The sequence below is a fragment of the Musca domestica genome, unplaced genomic scaffold (assembly GCF_030504385.1).
Source record: "Musca domestica strain aabys unplaced genomic scaffold, Musca_domestica.polishedcontigs.V.1.1 29, whole genome shotgun sequence".
Lineage (NCBI taxonomy): Eukaryota > Metazoa > Arthropoda > Insecta > Diptera > Muscidae > Musca > Musca domestica.
The window spans coordinates 8,618,665-8,642,061 of NW_026712296.1; positions in this window are offsets into that span (position 1 = coordinate 8,618,665).

The following is a 23,397-nucleotide window of genomic DNA, read 5'->3' on the forward strand; positions in this document are numbered from 1 at the left end:
GCACGAAGGTGGGGTTAGGGTCAGAATAGAAGCCTATTTCTTTTGGAGATGATCGCCAAATGTTTAGGGGTTGAAATGGACCAAATACTGAAAAAATGTCGGATTTTTCAGTAGCTATACAGGTCGTAATTATAGACCAATCGACGCGGAATTTCGCATGTAGCTAGAGTTTAGGGTGGGGAAGAAGCCTACCAACTTGGGTGGTCATCGGATAATATTAGGTGGGTAAAATAGACAATATCTTTTGTGTTGAAAAAATTCAAAATTTTTCATTAAACTGCGAATATTTTAAATCCCGGTGAAATCACAAAGCCATGACAAGGTTACTTCTGACCTTTACAATGATGTTAACATCCAACAAATCGGATATATAGCAAAATATGTGCGATATATGTGTCTATCAAAGAAGATATGCTTGAAAGATCTCGTATATGTCGAGAACGGCTGAACTGATTTCGACAGTTCTCATTAATTTAGAATGGCCTCTTGGCGGGAAAGAAAAAATATACAATATATTTAGGGGTTAAAATGGACCAACCACTAAAAACGTTCCTGATTTTGCAGCCGTTATAAGGTCGCAAATAGAAACAAAAGGACATGAAATCTCGCATGTAGTTAGAGTTTAGGACAACGGGTTGAATGGACCACTACTTTTGTGTGCAAAAAATACCAATATTAATTACAAGCGATATCCGAAATACACAAAAGGCGAACTTCTGGCTTTGTTATGCTGATTTCCTTGATGAATATAGCCAAATATCGTAGTCAAGCAAATCATATATATGGTTCTAATTTTGTAGATGCAGAGCGGCTTCTTGCTTTTGGAGATGATTCCAAAATATTGAGGGGCTCAAATGAACCAAAAACTGAAAAAAATTGCTGATCACACAATTGAAGCCAATCGACATGCCTGAGAAGAGAGTTAAGGTAGAGAAGAATTCTAGCTTTTTGGATGACCATTGGATTATATTTAGCTGTAAAATGGACCACAACAACTAACAGCACGACGGAGTGCGCAAATGTCTCTGGTCAAAATGCTAAGGGCAATATCTGGACAGTGCTCCATGACATAATTTCAAAAGCGAAATCTTCCAAAATGGACTTGGACATAAGGGTGCTTTTAACATATTGTAGTGTTGTAGGGTATCACATGGTCGGCCCCTCACGACTATAGCCTTGGCTTACTTGTTTTGAATTAAAAATTTGTTAATATTTCTACAGCTAACAAAACTAAGTAGTTAGGATATCAGGATATCATATACAGATCGCATTTATGGCCCGATCCTTACGAAATTTTGCATGGGGATAAGATGAGGGTCAGAATAGAAGTCTACTCTTTTTGGAGATGATCGCCATATATTTAGGGGTTGAAATAGACCAAAAAACTGCAAAATTGTCAGCAGGTCGTAATTATAGCCCAATCCTCACGCACATTTGAATGGGGGTTACCGGACATTGCAAAAGCCAAGCAGTTTTGGATGGCCATCCAAAAATATTCAATGTGTGAAATAGTTTGTCAACTTTTGTAGACAAAATACGAAAATGTCCATTCCAGTGAATTTTTGGAGAATTCACAAATACAGAAAAGACGCACTTCTGACTATTTCGTTAACGCTGATTTCGTTGAAGAATATAGTCAAATGTCTGTATCTCATATAGATGTGTTTCATCCAAAGACCAATAATAAATGTTAATCTTTTGCCACTTCTGAGAGATTATAGGTCTTTGGAAAATATTGGTTTCAGATCTAGGAGGACCATTTACGTCCAACATCTACCAATAAATTGGAAATGAGCAAATTAGTTTAAGTTGCTATTATTCGAAAATTAGAGAACGAAACCTGATGGTTTTCTTTTATTATTTGTCACAATATCTTGTGGAATTCTTTCGAGTATCTCGCCTATATAAACTGTATCGTTTATTATAGTGTTGTAGGGTATTCAACGGTCGGCTCCGCTCGACTGTAGCCTTTGCTTACTTGTTATATCTATAAACGCTATGTGTTGGAGTTATTATCAATAAAACCATAAATTACATAACATTTTGAAATATTGGTCCCAGGCATAGGATGTTATATGTGGATCTTCCTATCTCGTAGAGATGGGTCGATCTAGCTCTGTATATCCGTCCATCGCTCTGCCCGTCTTTCCATGCTAAAATGTAATCAAGCTTAAGGTCACAATTATGGCTTTCCTCACGATATTTTGTGTGAAGGGGTTAAGGTCAGAATAGAAGCAATTGTTGGATCGCGTTGAAATGGACCAAAAACAAACAGGTCTTGATTTTGCAGTTGGTATAGGACTCAGAATTATTGCATGGTCATCGAATAATATCCAGCGGGTGAAAAATACCTTATCTGTTAAAAAATGCGAAAATTCCAATTAAACCGCGAATATTTTTAATTCCATCAAAATTACAAATACACGAAAAGGTCCTTGTGACCGTTACATTGATGCTGATATCCAATATATAGCAAAATATATACTACATCATAGGAGCGGATAACAACATTCTAACACTGCTCTATTAAAAGACATGTCACGGTCGACGAAGGGTTTTTTTGTTGTAACGGACAAAACCAACTTACATGGTTACGCTACTTCGTTCATGTAAAACGAAAGCATAACAAGTGGAGAAATGAAAATGTTTATAAGTGCAGTTGTAAGATTTAGAAGATTTTTCAAAAGAATTTTAGTTTTATGTAATTCTTTGGTTCATCTTCTATTGAAATTACGATTTCGTCACTTTGCAACAAGAAAAAAATTAAATTAAAACCAGTAAAGAAAGTCTTAAAGTCGGGCGGGGCCGATTTTATGATACCCTACACCACTTTGCTAATTAAGTTGAGCTCCACTTAATAATTAAAAGTTTTTATGGGAGAATTCAATCATACACCCTATGATTATAGTTATAATTTAAAATTCAAAGGACTAAATATGCCGAAGCATTTGTATCTTTTAAATTCGCACTTGTAGTGCCCATTTGGTGCGAAATTAATTTGAAATCGGATAAAAATATATATGGGAACTATATCCAAATCTGAACCGATATCGATAAAATTTGGCAAAGATATTTCTGAGCTGTATTTGATACATTTCCCTGAATATCGTTGTTACGGAATACATATTACGGCTGTGGGTAACAAATACAATAAATCGGATGAACAATATATATAGGAGATATAACTATATCTGAACTGATCTTCACCAAATTTGGCATACTACCTTCTAGACTAAATTCGGTCGTATGTGCCAAATTCCATCCCATTTGGACAAATATTAGACGTTTGGTGCACAATAAAAGGTAAATCGGACGAAGTTATATATGGGAGCTATATCCAAATCTGAACCGATTTCGATAAAATTTGACATACTCATTTTCAGGCCTAATCTGGTTGCCTGTGCAAAATTCCATACTATTCGGACTGATAATACACGTTTGGTGCACAATAAAAGGCTAATCGGACGCAGATATATATGGGAGCTATATCTAAATGTTGACCGATAATCTCCAATTTCAATAGGGTTCGTCCTTGGGCCAAACAAATGATTCGTGCAAAATTTCATCTCAATCGGATAATAAATGCGACCTGCATTTTGTTCACAAGAATTCAAAGGACTAAATATGCCGAAGCATTTGTATCTTTTAAATTCGCACTTGTAGTGCCCATTTGGTGCGAAATTAATTTGAAATCGGATAAAAATATATATGGGAACTATATCCAAATCTGAACCGATATCGATAAAATTTGGCAAAGATATTTCTGAGCTGTATTTGATACATTTCCCTGAATATCGTTGTTACGGAATACATATTACGACTGTGGGTAACAAATACAATAAATCGGATGAACAATATATATAGGAGATATAACTATATCTGAACTGATCTTCACCAAATTTGGCATACTACCTTCTAGACTAAATTCGGTCGTATGTGCCAAATTCCATCCCATTTGGACAAATATTAGACGTTTGGTGCACAATAAAAGGTAAATCGGACGAAGTTATATATGGGAGCTATATCCAAATCTGAACCGATTTCGATAAAATTTGACATACTCATTTTCAGGCCTAATCTGGTTGCCTGTGCAAAATTCCATACTATTCGGACTGATAATACACGTTTGGTGCACAATAAAAGGCTAATCGGACGCAGATATATATGGGAGCTATATCTAAATGTTGACCGATAATCTCCAATTTCAATAGGGTTCGTCCTTGGGCCAAACAAATGATTCGTGCAAAATTTCATCTCAATCGGATAATAAATGCGACCTGCATTTTGTTCACAAGAATACATGGACAGACGGACGGACGGACAGACGGACTGACATGCATAAATCAACTCAGAAAGTGATTCTATGCAGATCATCAAAAGGAACTATGGGTCTATCTCGTTTCCTTTTGCCTGTTACAAACAAATGCACAAAGACATTATACCCTGACCACCTTGTGGTGTAGGGTATAAAAATACATGAAAAGATGCTAATAAAAATGTATGTATTTCTCTGTAATATTTGTTTTAATGTTTGTCATATTATTTTTCGCATAAGATATTTTTTAATTTTCGTAAAATAATAATTTTATTTTTTTTAAATATTTTTCACCTTACAAAACTATTTGCTGGGGATTTTATTACAAGTGACAATTATCGTTCGATCCCCACGAAATTTTGCATGGGGTAGGGTTAGGATCAGAATAGAAGCCTATTGTTATGGAAGATGTTCGCATTTGGTGTTTATTATTGATTTTGCAGTCGCCTACAGTTCATAACTGGTGACCAATATGTGTGGTTAGGCTTTCGGACAGCGTTGAAGCCTTGTACTTTTGGTGATCATCGAATAATACTTAGCTGATGAAATAGACCAACATTTTGTGTGAAGAAGTACCAAAATTAACGAAATCGCAAAAATAAAAAAGGTTGACCTTTGGCCTCCGCATTGATTTTGATTTCGGTGTACAATATAGCTAAATATCGGAGATATTGAGAATCAAATAAAAGAATCTAAATCTTCAATATTGTTTTGAATACCCATTAACACGACATAAGACGTAAGTGTCGGGCAAAAGCTACGAAGATTTGCATGGCCTTGTGGTTCATGCGTATAAATTATATGAATAAATTTATTTTCTCCATACTGGGAACATGTCAGATGAACAAGTAAAAAAGGACTTTAGTTCAGCCGGGCCGAACTTTTAATATCCTCCAACATTTGGAAGGAAGAAAATCGTCGAAAAATAATTTTTTGATTTTATATTGGGGCTATACGAAGAAGAGGTCCTGCATACCTACATTCTTGTCATAGGCTATAGTACCTATTAGGACTTTCAAATACATATTGAAAGCAATTCTGTTTAATAATGTCGCTAATATCATCAAAATACAGAAAAAACAGTGGACCTGCTCAAGTAATTTTTTCATAGGTTGAGGTATCCATTAGGACCTTCAACTGCGGAATTTAAAACAATTCCGTTAAATTATGTCGACAACATCATCAAAATTCCAAAAGAGGAGACACTGTAATAACTAGTGTTCACAAATACAGGGACCTGCATATACACTTCCCTGTTAAGGGTTGAATTATCTATTATGTGAAGTATATGGTAGCTAACGAAATGTGGTCCTGCATATGCGATTTTCTCTCATAGGCTGTAGTAACCATTTAAATATGCAATTTGAAATAATTCCGAATATTAGGAGATACCGTTACATATGGAATATACGAAGATATGAACCTGAATAAGTATTTTTGTCATTCAAGTATGACATTTAAAACAATTCCATAATAAAGTAACTAATATTATTAAAATAACAAAAAAGGGACGTACCGCTATGTGGGGGTATAGTAAAAGGTGGGCCTGCTTAGCAAATTTTCTGTAATAGTTTCAAGTATCCATTAAGATCTTCAAATACGAAATTTGAAAAAATTTCGGTCTATAATGTCGCCGAAATCATCAAAATGCCTAATATTGAGAGGTACCGTTATATGGTGGCTATACGAAAACGTAGAACTACATGACCATTTTACGAACTTAACCTGTCTAATGGTAAAATACACATGTGTGCGAAATTTTAGCCTTCTATCTCAATGTTTTCGAAAGATAGCGTGTTTACAACAGATAGACGGACATCGTTAAATCGACTTAGAATTTTGAGCCGATCCAAAATGTCAATACTTTTTTAGGTTTGACATGAGTATTTCCAGGAGTTACAAACGGAATGTCAAAGTTAATATACCCTCTATAGTATGGTGGAAGGTATAAAAACTACATTTGTCATATAACATGAATTTAATTTGTAAGTAACTATGTTTCTTTAAAACAAATTTATCTAGCCCAAATACCAGTGATTCAGGTTTAAGCAGATGTTTGTTGATACCCACATTCGATTTGAACAATTTCAAATAAAATTATCTTAATCTTCTGATCGTATGAATTCTGCATGGTTCATATCAATAAAAGGATTAGGTGGGCAGCCATAACTCATGCCAAAGTTTGGCGCCATGAAATATCTGTGTGTACACAGTGACAACCGCAGGATGCATTGGGAGAATAGCAAAATAAATGAAAGCAAAATGTTTGTCATCTGCCGTAGCTATCAATACATGAAGGTAATTTCACATTGTAGTTTGCAAACAAACACAGCAAATCAGTTTTAGTTTTGTTCTGGACGGAAACGGAAATGTAACATTAACAGCAACAGAACACAAAAAAAGAAAAAAAATACGTATCCCATATAACTGGCTCGATCGGAAATATTGACAACAACATAATGACAATCCATTCCGGCAAACAGACGTAACAGTTAAAACAAATGTGACATTTCAATGTCATAAATGTGTTGAGGGACCGCATGCTGGGGTCTAAAGACAGTCGTAGAAAACATAACAGAGGAAGATAGAGAGCGAGAGTGAGAGCGAAAGACCAAACGAATGATATCTGTTTGATATCTTTTTTGTGCATCCTGTTGAAAATCTGCTAGACCACCATTACCACACAGTTATTAATGGGAAATTTACAAATGCGACCTCGCTCTTGGGTGTTCCTGGTAAGAGAAGCACCCCATCGTCTCATGCAGGCTGCATCAGTCTAGTCTATATTTTATTACAATCGAATGGTCGTTTTATGTCCAAAACTCGAGGCATTGTTAAATAGAGTTTGAATTATATGTTTTTTTGCATCGATAGAAAAGTAAATAGCAATTCATTTATGAGAATGTGGAACACCAAACCTTGAGCGTTTTATTGTTAGCATCATTATTGCAAACATCCATATAATTCTTAGTTTTTGTTTACATTTCATACAAACAAAAATCTCATCAATACTTACTTCAGAATGCGTAACCACTGAAACGTCATTATAGCTATTGCATTTCCACCCAACATACTCATCGTTGTCTGTACGTCTGCCCAAATTTACTCATAAATATTTGTCGCATCATTATTACGTATTCGGGTGCTGCATTGTGTCTCCGATATGCCACGCATCGCAGACGGAGACAATGCAATTCCTATTTGGACTGGTGATGTGCGTTGCATTGGCAAGCAATTGAACACATATTGAGGATGCACCTATTCGTTTTCGATTTCGCTTTTCATTCTTTCGTTCTGCCCAATCCTGTCACAACAAAATGTGATTATTGATAATTTATGATGTGTTGTTCCTGAGGGTCGGCCATTGGCATGTGTTCGAGATTTTTAATTTGGCATACTCATATGATCTGTGGCAGTGCCCAATTAAAGGTTGTTTGTCGTTAGTAAGTCACAGCTGGCTTAAAATGGGTGTATGGTTCTTATATTTTGTTGGGTTAGAAATGACCATGACAATCTCTGGTGGCCTTTGAACTCTTTCAGATTTACTCATTTAAAATGATTCTGCCCGATTAAGATCAAAATATAAGCGGTGGGGAGTCAGGCAATATATGGCTTTTACTGAAAGCTAAAATATAGTATTTATTGTTTTATTTGAAATAGTGAGCAACAAATTAAAGCACCATATTTGTGTCTTAAAAACTATTTACAACAGGGTAATCATCTCATAACCTACAACGCTATGTGTTGGGGGTGTTATAAGTTTGATTGGTCCAAGATATAAGCATTTATATATGGGTATTCCTATCTCGCCGAGCTGTGTCGCTATGTTAAATTCTAATCACGCTACATGTCGCAATTATGGCCAGATCCTGACGATATGTTTCATGAGGTTCAGGGTAGCAGCCTATAGATGATCGCAAAAACTAAGGGATTGAAATGGCAAATATACCATAACTTTTATGTTACGCAAATTTCATCAAGCCGCGAATATACTCTGATCCCGGCGAAACAAAAATACATTAAAAGGTCACTTCTGACCGTAACATTAATGATGATTGCCAAGATATCTCATATATATAAGAAGGGGGTGTTAGTGGTATTTGGACGGTCATTTGATAATTTTTGGCTGGTGAAATGGATCAAAATTTGAATCACGAATAAATAAAAGGCGTACTTCTGACTGATTGATTGCTGATTTCGTTGACGAATATAGCAAAATATCGGATATACCGGAAATCAAGAAGAGGAATTTAAAAGTTCAAACATTGTTTTTTCTACGATGATTTCCATAACCTGGTGGTTTCAGTCAAAATACAAGATAAAAAATTTGCTGAACTACGTGACATTATTTCAAGAATGAAATGAAAATAAAATAAGTAAGTATTAAAGCCGAGCGGGGCCGACTTTTTGATACCCTACATCCCTTTGCATATTTTGTAGGGCTTTACACAACAAATAAAAGTTTTTATGGGGGATTTGTTAGAATTAAATCATATGAACTATGATTATAGTCCAAAGGAACTAATATATGAGAAGAATATCCTCTTCTGAATCGATTTATACCAAATTTGGCGAGGCATTTGCACCTTTTCAATTCGGTCTTATGTCAACCACTTAGTGCCAAGGAGGACGAAAATAACAAATTGGATGACGAATATTTATGGGAGCTATAGTTATATCGGAACCAATTTCTATCGAATTTGACATACTTATTATACCCTCCACCATACTATGGAGGATATGTCTGTCTGTGTGTCTGTCTGTCTGTCTGTTGTAAACACGCTATCTTTCGAACACATTGAGATACAAGGCTAAAATTTTGCCAGTAGGCAGGTTAAGTTCATAAATGGGCCATGTAGGTCCAAGTTATCATATAGCCCCCATATAACGGTACCTCCCGATATTCGGTATTTTGATGATTTTAGCGACATTAAAATTTGGCATTTGAAGTTCATAATGAATACTACAGCCTAAGACAGAAAATTATCTGTGCAGGTCCACGTCTTCGAGAAGCCCCCATATAACGGTACCCCCGATATTCAGTATTTTGATGACATTGTTTACAAGAATCGTTTCAAATTTGGTATTTGAAGTTCGTAATGGATACTACATCATAAGTCAAAAAATGAGCCATGTAGGTCCACGTCTTCATATAGCCCCCATATACCGTACCCCCCGATATTCAGTATTTTGATGATTTTAGCGACATTATTTAGCGGAATCGTTCCAAATTTGGCATTTGAAGTTCGTAATAGATACTGCAGCATAAAACAGAAAATGGGCCATATAGGTCCACGTCTTCATATAGCCCCCATATACCGTACCCCCCGATATTCGGTATTTTGATGATTTTAGCTACATTGTAAACAGATTTTTCTTCAAGTTTCGCATTTAAATATTGTAATAACGAGTATAGACATTCGGTATTTTTTAGATTTTAACAGAATTTTTAACGAATTTTATTTTTTATTTTTATTATTATTATTATTTTTTTTCGAAATTGCCAAATTTGTACCGTCCGAACTTACAGCTTTTTTACTTGTTTTCCTGCATAACTTGGTCGTATGTGCAATATTCCATACTATTTGGGCAGATATTACACGCTTTTTGCACGATAAAAAGCAAATCGGATAGGGATATACATGGGAGCTTTATCTAAATTTTGACCGACAAATTATGCAAAATTTCATCTGGATCGGGCAATCAATGCGACGTTTACTTCGGACGGACATGCATAAATCGACTAAGAATGTGATTCTATGCAGATCATCAAAAGGAACTATAGGTCTATATCGTTTTTTGCCTGTTATAAAAAAAGGGCGAAAAAATGTAATACCCTGACCACTTTATGGTGTAGGTAAAATGAAATGCATGAAAAAAATTGAAACGTGAAATTTCTTTTCTTTCCAAAACAGCAAATTGGGTATTTTAAAATTTTTTTTGGGTATTTAAAATTTTTCCAGATATTCCGTATTTAGGAGGTTTTAACTAAATAAGGCGTATATTTAGTGGGTAATTAGTTCTTCCCGAAAACATTCAATTTATGTCAACTTAATTTATAAAGACACCATGCAATGGTACCTCAAAACTTGGGTCATTTTCGGCCCCAGTTTTGTTATTTTGGGAGGATAAATAATTTCCTCTCAAAGTATGTGCATAAAATTTGTTTTACGAAACTGATTTTGTCCCATGACCAGTTTCTAGTTAAAGGTGGAGGCTAAAAAATCTCAGGCTGATTGAATTTAATGTCGTTGTAACATTTTTTCCAATTTGGTATCGCTCACATATATCGAAACCTCTAAATAATATAATTACAATTTTATAATTAATTTATTTTATTTAATTAATATATTATACAATTTTACACTGCGGTTACAACTAAATTCTAAGAAGGTATCTTGAACTTGTCATTCCATTTGCAACAACGCGAACTTCCTAATTTTACAATTATTTTTTACTATAAAAATTAATATAAATTTTAACGCTAGGAAGCGGTTTTCAGCATTAAAAAATATTTAAACTCCCAAACATTTTTCGAACAGCAATTCTAGACCATTCCGAAAGTAGCGGACTCTAATAGACATATGTACGGAAGCACAATCAATCGTAATCAGTTCGGAAATTTTGGAAGATCGATGTACAATGAAGTGTTACAAACATTTTGGATCAATTAAACTTTCAATACTCACGAAACATAGTGTTGTAGGGAATAGCAAAAGCTCATATAAACATTGGAAGTTTACACGTTTTCCTAATATCTACATTTTAAGTGAAAAAGTTAACCAGAAGATATGATGATAAATTCACCCACTTCAATTTTTTGGGGAATTTAGTTCGATACGAATAAAATGCCAATCCTCAAAAGTTGAAGTTACCTAATATAAAATAGCAAAAATACCTTAATATCGTTCAATGGAGACTATTTATTAGATTATTTTTTATAACTCTAAAGGATATATGCGCAACTTATGTCATTTATATACAGATGTAGTGGGTATGTGTGCATTTTTTATAATTTGTTGACTATTTTGGTAATATGAGGAAACTTACTTTACTTCGATTGGCAAAAAAAAAAAAGGCTGAAGTCTGCCAACAATGACAACTGATTTAGAGTCAAAGCATGTCGTTGCAATTAAAAATCGCCTTCTGCGATGGTAGCGCATAGGACGGACATAGTGGCGGTTGAGCATTCATTTGTTTATTATTGCAATCAATATAATGCAACTGCAGTTGTGATCAATAGTTTAGTATAGCTTTCATATCAATTAATATCATATCATTATGACCACTCATGCGATGCTTCTTACTTATGACAAGTAATAAAAATTCGGCCATGATATTCTGTTTACAACATTTTTTTTTTCAATCAATCAATAATAATAATAATAATAATAAAATAATAATAATAATAATAATAATAATAATAATAATATAATAATAATAATAATAATAATAATAATAATAATAATCATAATAATATAATAATAATAATAATAATAATAATAATATAATAATAATATAATAATAATAATAATAATAATAATAATAATAATAATAATAATAATAATAATAATAATAATAATAATAATAATAATAATAATAATAATAATATAATAATAATAATAATAATCATAATAATAATAATAATAATAATAATAATAATAATAATAATAATAATAATAATAATATAATAATAATAATAATAATAATAATAATAATAATAATAATAATAATAATAATAATAATAATAATAATAATAATAATAATAATAATAATAATAATAATACTAATAATAATAATAATAATAATAATAATAATAATAATAATAATAATAATAATAATAATAATAATAATAATAATATAATAATAATAATAATAATAATAATAATAATAATAATAATAATAATAATAATAATAATAATATAATAATAATAATAATATAATAATAATAATAATAATAATAATAATAATATAATAATAATAATAATAATAATAATAATAATAATAATAATAATAATAATAATAATATAATAATAATAATAATAATAATAATATAATAATAATCATAATAATAATAATAATAATAATCATAATCATAATCATAATCATACTCATAATCCTAATCATAATCATAATCATAATCAATCATAATCATAATCATAATCATAATCATAATCATAAATCATAATCATAATCATAATCATAATCATAATCATAATCATAATCATAATCATAATCATAATCATAATCATAATCATAATCATAATCATAATCATAATCATAATCATAATCATAATCATATCATAATCATAATCATAATCATAATCATAATCATAATCATAATCATAATCATAATCATAATCATAATCATAATCATAATCATAATCATAATCATAAATCATAATCATAATCATAATCAGAATAATAATAATAATCAATAATAATAATAATAATAATAATAATAATAATAATAATAATAATATACTAATAATAATTAATAATAATAATATAATAAGAATAATAATAATAATAATAATAATAATAATAATAATAATAATAATAATAATAATAATAATAATAATAATAATAATAATAATAATAATAATAATAATAATAATAATAATAATAATAATAATAATAATAATAATAATAATAATAATAATAATAATAATAATAATAATAATATAATAATAATAATAATAATAATAATAATAATAATAATAATAATAATAATAATAATAATAATAATAATAATAATAATAATAATAATAATAATAATAATAATAATAATAATAATAATAATAATAATAATAATAATAATAATAATAATAATAATAATAATAATAATAATAATAATAATAATAATAATAATAATAATAATAATAATAATAATAATAATACTAATAATAATAATAATAATAATAATAATAATAATAATAAAAGCAAGAAAAGCAAAAGCTTTTGTCGAGAAGGGTCAACCCTGTATATTTGAAACCATTTTGAGTGAATTCCCAAATCATTGCAAAGGCATACCTTGGTCTTCGTTTTTCGATTGTTAGGGTTAGGACTCAACAGAATAAATAAATATCCATGAACATTTCCTTCTTTTGAAATCATGATATAAAATATAGAGTTTTGAATTTTTGGTATTATTCTTTGGATACTTGTGTGTCCGTCCGTCCATGTTAATTTGTAATTACGCAACAGGTCGCAATTATGGCTCAATCCCCCTAAGCCCGTTAATATCAGAATAGAAGTCTATACTTGGGGCAGAAGATCCAAACAATGGACCAAAAACAGAAAAATTTCTTGATTTTGCAGTTGCTCCAAAGGTCACAATTATAGACCTATCAACACGGAATTTAGCATGGGACAAAAGTCTACTAATTTGGATGGTCATCGAATATCATTAAACCTCCAATATTTTTAATTCCAGCAAAATCACAAATACACCTAACAAAAGCCACTTCTAATCGTTACATTGATGCTGACATCTAAGATTTTGAAATTTCTCACCAATTCTGAATGGTCTTCTGGCAGAAAATGATAAAATCTAAAAAAATCACATACAAATTTGCCACCAAAAATTAATATTTTTGTGGTATTTTGTGACATTTTTGAGGTAGTACCTTTAAATGGGCGCTATAGGAAAACGTGGACCCTTATGGACAAGATTATTCCACTGGAGGTAGATACCAATACTAACTCTAAATACCGTTTGAAAATGTGTCTAAAATCGAGAAAATTACGAATGTCGCGATGAACAATTATGTATGTGCAATGTTCTGCCACGGAACGTAGAACATATGATGATGCTGGACATCAGATACAACTCAACAATACCGCTGTCAAATTTTATCGAGATCGGTTCGGATTTTTATATACCTTCGATATACATCTTCATCCGATTTTACGATCTATTCAGAGTTGGATATAGTTCCAAAATTGTGACTACTGAAAAGCCATGATTCGCATTCAAATTAGGTTCATAGTTGGTATGATCTACTTCACATAAATTCACAATATAAACTTTTTTTTTGTTACGCGAGCTCAGTTTAATACGCTTAGTGGTCTAGGGTATCATATTGTCGGCCCCGCCCGACTTTTGATCTTTCCCATGTGGGTTTTAATTGCTCTTCAGCAGATGGTACCATTTGTGAGTTTTGCTATTTATTGATACATGTATGTAAAAATACAAATCACTTGATAATGCAAGTAACATTTAATGCCGATAATAAATGTTGATTCATAATACTTACAGAGAAACTACTACTACGAAGAACATTTAAAAAAATCTACACATTAAGCGCAAACAAAAGAGCCTGCAGACGCACATGTGTTAGGCTGTGCAGGTGCGGCTTTCAATGGGAGAACATTGCATGTGAATGAATGCATAAGCCGATCTATATGGTTGCAAATATTTTACGCGCATTTGGCTCGGCCACCACCTATGACGCACTAGCTGAAATGCTTTAACTAACTAAATGCACTTTAGTCCACGGCCATGTCCAATGGAACATGTGAGTATGTAAATGCTATTCGCTTGGCTGTTGGCTTTTAGTGGGCCATTGTCGATTTCCAATGAATTAATGATCAAAGATCAACAAATGTTGTTACACGATATTTGACTATGTGACGACTCGATGACTTCTTCCTTCCAGAGCGTCTGATCGCCAAGCTGTATGATTCAACAATGTTGAATTGCACGTCACAGTTTTCTTTGATATTCTGGCTACTCGGCGGGTTCGACTCGATTGGCCATTTAGGGTCAACACATTTAAGTTGCGATTGCGTCTCCTACTTCTTCAAACTTGTTGTGTGTATTGTGTTGTATTGCGAACATATAACAATTAACAATCGAGCAAAACATTTTGTCATATAAAATATAATTTATGATCATACGATCGCTAAAAACTTGTTAAAGGCATTAAATGCAAACTATTTAAACGACAAACGACCGAAGTCAGCGATATCGCGCAATTGGTGTTGGATTTCTAGTGTCTGGTCATTTGTCCATCTGTCCGACCGACCAACGTCCATTTGTTGCCGTCTGAGATTCATCAGTATGCACTGTCCGATCTGTAGTGTTTTTGGCAGTGGTCGTGGGGGCTATTGTTGTTGATGCGTTCGTTCGTTCGTCTTTGTTCACCGGAAATTGCCATTTGAACATTTGTTGTTAATGTTGCCCGGTTGCGTTGGGTTGGAGGTTTGGGGAGCTGTTGGCGCTCTTTTGGGGCCAGTAGAAAGTGTTTTTGTAATATCGTTATCATTTAGGCAACACGTACAAAATTAATAATATTTGTTCATATGATATGTGTGTTATGCACGTGCTAATGCCAGTCTAAGAAGAACAAAGCGTTTTATTTGTTTGTAAATTGTGACACTCATTGCCGCAACGCGAATAATGTGAGTCAGCCGCCCAAGCACTCTGTGGAATTTGACCAATTGTTTAGATATATTTGTATTTAATAACAACATTTATTTGATTTGAATTTGTTAATAAACAGGTGTTCTTTTGTCTTTTTTGGGAAATCTACGTGATTTGAACACTCCTCAATAGCTGGTTTTGGCTAGTTACCAAAGTATTACCAAAAAAAAAATTGTCAGCTTAAAAAATGATAGCGACCACTACTATGGGGAAAATAAATTAAATATGTTCAATGGAAGTATTATGCGGGTCATTGGTCCTTATTTAGTGGGTAACTATAACTAATTATACCAATGGAAATTTAGTACGATTTTACATAAACCATTTAGATGTGATAAATTTTATTTGTTAATGAAAATATTCTCCAAGGTTCATCAGTTGTTTCTGATGTTCTGTCTTAAATTATACAGCACATAATTTTTCGTTTGTAATGTTATTGTCGATTGATTTTTTGTGCCGATAGTTGGATTTGAACCAATAAGTTAATATCGGTCCAAGTTTTCGTATAGACCTCAAAAACGGTACCTCTAAGTATTCGGTATTTTGATGATTTTAGCAACATTAAAGATCGAAATCCTTAAAAATTTCATATTGGGAGGTTTTATTGGATGCTACAACCCACTTATTATTACTTATGCAGGCATACGCCTTCGTATAGCCCCTATATACGGTATCTCTTCGGTATTTTTATGGTATTAGAGACATTATAGACTGCAATTGTTTCAAATTTCTTATTTAAACTCGTGATGTGTACTACAGTCTATGACGAAAATTTGTGTATACAGGTCAACGCGTTCATATAGCCAACTAATTTCGTAGTTGAAGGTAATAATGGGTACTATAGCCTATGACAAAAAAATACATATACAGGCTCTCGTTTTAGTATTTCCCCCATATAACGGTTTTCATTTAAACGGTATTTTTCGACGAAATGTTCTTAACATTTTCCAAATTTCTTTCTAATGGTGTAGGCTATTAAAAGTTCGTCCCGGCCGAATTGTGAAAACTATTGATACCCACAGCTATATGGCTACGAAGGGCATGTATCATTTGATACGGCCAAAACGTGCCTCAGCAAAAAAAAAAAAAAAAAATGGTTTTAGACCTCAGGTCTCTTTGGACCAAATCCGTTTCAGAAGAATTGGAGTCGAACTTGCGATGTCCGTCCGTCCGTTTGTCTGGCTGGCTGGTTCTCACGAAAACTCTCGAAAGAGGTATCCGATTTGATCCAAATTTTGTTACATCGTAATATCATTGTCAAATTTAGATTGAGTTCGGAGAAGAGCAACATCGATCCACTGCTTCTAGTACTCCCCCACAAAGAGTCAAAATTTTGAATAAAAATAAATCTCATAAAATTATTAAAACAGCATCCGATTATCTTCAATTTTCACACATCCCAATATTTTTATTAACACAAGATCTGGTGAGAATATTATAGATATCAGCACACCTCTTCTAGAACCTCCTTCTCTCTAAAGGGTTACAATTTTAAATACTTACGTCTCTCATAACTTGCAAACAAAGCAGCGATTTTATTCAAACTTGGTATATCTAAATTTTTCTATCAATCAGAGATCTCCAGAAATTTGGAATTTAGCGGCTCACTCCTTTTTCGAACCTCCCCCACAAAACCTTAATTAAAATTAAATTATTTAAATTTAAGTTTTTGATTAACAATTATTCCAAAAAAATTGGTAATTGATGTCTGACTTTCTTTAAATTTTGCACATCCCAATAATTTTGTCAGTATTAGATGAAGTGAAACACGTTTGTCCACTATATCTGATACCACACGCATATTCCAACATTTTCCAAAAATTATCATATATCTCATATAAAGTAAAGGAAGCAGTCAATGTGGTCCAAATCTGGCACGTTGTAATATTTATATTGTTACACTTCCTTCGGTATCTCCTATATAAATGGTTAAAATTTTGAATCATTTAATTAAAATATATTTTGATTTTATTTTCATTAATGACAAAGGTTGAGGGTATGCATTTGCCGGCAAAAGCGACTGGTACTTTTGAACTTTTTTTATAGCCCCCTCAATATATTTTATGTGATTTCGTCATAGATAGAACATGATCCTCAGTCTGTTTTCTGTTTTAATAATCAATTGATTATTATATTGCTGTTAAATAATCCAATTTATAAAATTTAGAAATGTCCATATTTGTTCAACGACCATGCTCATGTTCACATGCATGTTCAGTGAACATGTGACATTAAAAAATTTTTGACCGATCACAACAATGTTTTGAAAACAACAACCACATCCAAAATGTACAAAACACTAATTGTCAATTAATGTCAGTAACGACGGACAAACGTACACATATGAGCATTGAAAGAGGTTTTAGTTAATTTGCTTTTCATGATTAACCAAAATCTTAAAAATGTCTCTGATCATGCCGCCATAGCTACAGATGTTGTGAGACGTTTCGTTTTCCATTTAAAACCGATCAGCACGCGTACTAAGCAAACCACTTAACTTCGCTTAAAGCAAACACACGCACACTCAAGCATTCTAGCAGTAAAGATGTTTGAAGTTAATCTCCATCAAAGAGAAGGAGACTTGCTTAAGTTGTTTTGGTCATATGTGTTGGGCAAATATAAACTCCGGTTGGTGTTTATGGTTTTAAGGAAAATAGATGTACACCGTTGTACACTAGTGAATAGTGTCCCCAAATCTAAGTAGGATGTGCGCAAAGAGTACGGGTATAATTCAATTCATTTAGTATAAATTGAAATGCCGGATTTGTATCTACAGTAAAACCGCTAGTAAGCCGACCGCCATACTTAATAAGAACTACTTATCGCATTTCCAGTGGGTGGGAAAATAATCTGTAATCCCTGAAAATTAACTGGAGAAAGAACTTATTATACCCTCCACCATAGTATGGAGGGTATATTAATTTTGTCATTACGTTTGTAACACCTAGACATATACATATACATTATACCCCACAAAGTATATATATATATATATATATTCTTGATCAGCATAAAATTTTATGTCAATTTAGTTTTTATTTATGTCCGTCCGTCTGTTCGTCTATCCGTCTGTGGAAATCATTCTAGCTTTCGATCGAAATGCAGAAGGTAGATAAAATGTTACTCAAATGTGTATTATGTCTGCAGGACTTTTGGTATTAAACATGGGTCATGTTGGTCCACGTCTTCGTATAGCCCCTATATAACGGTACCTCTCGATATTTTCACGGCGACATTATTCACGGGAATTGTTTCAAATTTTGTATTTGAAGTTCGTAATGGATACTACAGACTGTGACAGAAAATTGTCTGTGCATGTCCACGTCTTCGTATAGCCCCAATATAACGGTAACTCCCTATATTCGGTATTATGATGCTTTTAGCTACATCATTCGCCGAATTTTTCTTTTCCAAGTTTCGCATTTGAATATTCTAATGGCTTATGACAAAAGTTGCCAATGAAGGCCCACGTCGTCGTATAGACCATAATATAACGGCTACATATGGTATTTTTAAGATTTTTAACGGATTTTATTTTTTTGAAAATTGCCAAATTTTTTCAAAATGGTGGAGGGTATTCAAAGATCGGCCCGGCCGAGCTTACTTATTTTACTCCTTAACATGTGTAGGGTAACCATTGCACATTGTGCGTTACGGACGATTGTAACAAATCGACAATGAAACAAATGATGGAAATGAATATATATATATATATATATATATATATATATATAACAAGTAAAAAGCACATTAGTTCGGCTCTGCCGTACTTTTAATACACCTCAATTGGTTCGAAATTACAACAGATAGGCGGATACCGCTAAATCGACTTAGAATTTTAAGGGGTCTAATATGACTATTTCGAGGAGTTATAAATGGAACGACAAAGTTAATATACCCTCCATAGATTGGTGGAGGGTATAAACATTGCAGGGACGTAAAAACATTTTGCAGATCAAGAAAATATACCATAAAGTGGATCTAGAATTGATATTTCACGGAGTTACAAACGGAATGACAGACTTAATTCAACTTCAAAGACCCTTTATAATGCAAAATTATGATTTTGGTTCTATATTTTGGGGATTATATTGTTTGCTTTTAAAACAGTCGGAAACTCGGTAGAGGCGTCGCTGGAAAGCATATAGCATAAAAAGTGAGAAGAACTTAAATTCCAGCCTGATCTATTACAAAATAGAAAATAATGTGATAATTTGCGCTGGTCGGAGCCCGAACATAATACAGAATTTTTTGATGTTTCTAATGGACAGACCGGTGGACACACATAGCTAAGTGGTTTTTTCTCTCAATTTTGAGATATGATATTATTATGGTATAAAGCAAACTAATAATGCCTAATCCACTTAAAATTGCATAAAATAAAAATGACATTATTTTAAATTCATGCGCGTAAGAAAATAAAAAGGGATCTCACAACGAATAAACCTCAAATATATATGCCCATCAAGCATCTACTTTGAAGTTTCCATTTCGTACTCTACTCCACAAAATTCTTCGATTTCATACGAAACCATCCCATATAAAATATCAGTTGTTCGTATTTATTCAGATGTCTCATAGTTACTTCTTCCGAAGCTGTTACCTATCCACTTGCACATGGAGAAATCGAATCGCATCCCATGGCATCGATGTTTTGTCTTAATATTTGTCAAACAAAAACCAACTTCATCTTTAAAAATCAACATCAAAGCATCCGTTTTGTGGAAGGAAACGGCTCTACGAGCCCGGTGTTCAGAGTCGCTGCCGTAGTAGTGTTTGTGAGTTGTTTATTTGTTTGTGTCGATGTAAATACTTTACAACGTTTTATATAAATAAATATGTATCTATGAAAGAAATAGGTAAATATACGCTATGCATAAGAAAATGTTCAATAATCCGTTTAATGTTTGCAAATATTTATAGTTGTTCTGTCAACGTTACAGCTGTTGGACGCACACTTTGATTTTATTTTGGTTTCTTTTTTCGTATTCACCAATGAAGTCGCAACAGTGATCAGAATATCTTGCAAATATGAAATTATTAATGAGTAAATAGATCTATCAATCATTTTACAACAAGCAGTATTTTGAACTACGTTAAACGCATTGATAAATAAAAGTTTTAGGGGTATTTTTAATAGAGAAATACAGGGTGAGTTGAAAAAACTGCAATCAACTTCAGACTGCTGTCAGACTGCTCCCATAAACACCTTCGCCAAATTCAATTGAGATCGCTTCAGATTTGACATATCTCCCAGTTATATACTAGTGCGACTTCAAGTTAATTGTGCACAAAAGTTCAGATAAAAACTAATAAGGAAAGACAATAGTCGGGCGCTGCCTATACGATACCCAACATCATTATAAATATTGTGTAGAGACACGAATAGCAAATAAACGTTCATATTGCCAATTTAGTTCTTGATTGCGTATTAAGGCTTGAGAGCTATTTCATATCCTAAGCTATATGATAATTGATTTTTACTTGACGTATTATCTACATCAAATTAGAGATATATATGTGGCAGTCATATCCAAATCTGAACCGATCTCGAAAAAACTTGGAAAAGTTATTTGTAGGATGTATCCAATATCATGCACCGCAAAGCCTTGTTATGGAGTGTATTATACTGATTTGGATGACATAGATATAAAATCAAATGAAACATATATATGGGAGCTATAGCTGTATGTGTACCGAAATTTAAAACACACTTGATTCTAGACTAAATTTGGTAGTCTCTGCCAAAATTTATCTTATTTGGGGTAATATTACACATATGGGGAACAATATACTTGAAATCGAACGAAGAAATGGGAGCTATATTCGAATCTGAACCGATCTCGATAAGATTCAGCAGAGGTATTTCAGAGCTGTATCTCATATCTGGTACCAAATATATCTTTTTGGTCCTCAAATTTTCCCCCTTCTTTACTAGTTGAATTTTGAAGAAAGCTGGTTACCTCCAGAAATGGTTCGAAAAGTAAAGAAGCGACTTGATCGAAACCCGCGTCGCAATGGCCGAAAAATGGCTCGTGAGCTGAACATATCGCAATATTCCATTCTGCAAACATTGAAAAATGAGCTCGGGATAAAATTATTGAAATTCCAAAAAGCGCAAGAACTTACACCCCAACAGAAAAAAATAGACCCAAAAGAGCTAAAGAGTTGCTTCGTTTGGCTGAAAGTGGTGAACTACCGAATTTGGTTTTCTCCGATAAGAAAACATTCGTTGTTCAGCAGTTTGTAAACAAACAAAATGATCATGTTTACTTGCCAAAGAAGTCAGCTGAAAATGTGCACCTTCGGTTTTCCACCAGAAATCAAGCGCCGGCCATGGTGATGCTGTGGGCCGCCTAAACAGCCGATGGTCGCTCTCTGCTCGTATTTATCCACCGTGGCATCAGAATAAATGCCGAACATTATCGCGAAAATATTCTGGATGGTGTATTAAAACCTTGGGCACACAAACATTTTGCCCGCAGACCTTGGGCATTCCAACAGGACTCAGCACCATCGCACTCAGCACACGCCACCCATATAGGTCCACGATCTCGTATAGCCTTATTTTAATGATTTTTGCCACATTTTCCACTGATTTGTCTAAAAATTGGTATTTGTAGTTCATATTGTGTTGTAGCTCCCGTGGCAGAACATTGAATATCAAGATCCACGTTTTCCTATAGCACATACATAACATTATCCGCCGATATTCGGTATTTTGATAATCCTGTTTTCATTTACCCACGAAATTGTTTCAAATTTGGTATTTAAGACCCGCAGTAGATAACAATCCTTGTTCTATAAAATTGTCTATATAGGTTTCCGTTTTGTTATGGCCCCATATAACGGCTTCTACCTACTTTATGGTTTTTTCAAAAGTTTGAGGGCATTATGCAAATAGTTTAACTTGTATATGCAGTTTTAAGTGGAACACGTTTGAATTCTGATACTCATATATAATAATTTTTCTTTTACCCAATGATGTAGGGTATTAATTTTCGGTCCGGCCTAATTCGTATTCAATTTTTTGTATTTATCTGGATTTCAGTGTGAGGTTTTTGTTATATAACTTTAATGATTTTGCAATTTTCTTTCTCTACTTACCTAGTAAAAAATATTTAAGGACTATCCTCATTAGTTACATTGTCAGTGAAACTTTTTATAACTTACCAAATGGGAAGCAGCAAGCTGAAAATATAAAAAAATCATTATTACGAGGTTTTAAAAAAGAATAGCACATTTTTTTCCTGAATATCTACATTGTCCACCTTTATGTAAAAACCTCAGACATAATGTAGGAGACATTGTAGGAGAACAAGCCGTGTGAATAGTTTTTTATTAATCTCAAATCTATTTTCGAATACATATAAATTTCAAATTGATATTGGTTGTTGGCGACATAAATCTTGATGCATTAGTTACCAGATGCCAGTGATATCAATCAGCATTCTTATTTCGATGCTCTTTTATATTTGGGAGTCTGCATTAATTTTAATAAAGAAAGAAGCTCGGTGACTGTATATGAGGAATATTGGAATAATCGCACCCACATTAACTACAAATTTAAGGTATTTTGAAGGGTTTAAAAGTATTTTCGAGAATGTTAATCCTTTTATAACAAAATATTCAATAAAAGTCCATGTTTTGTTTT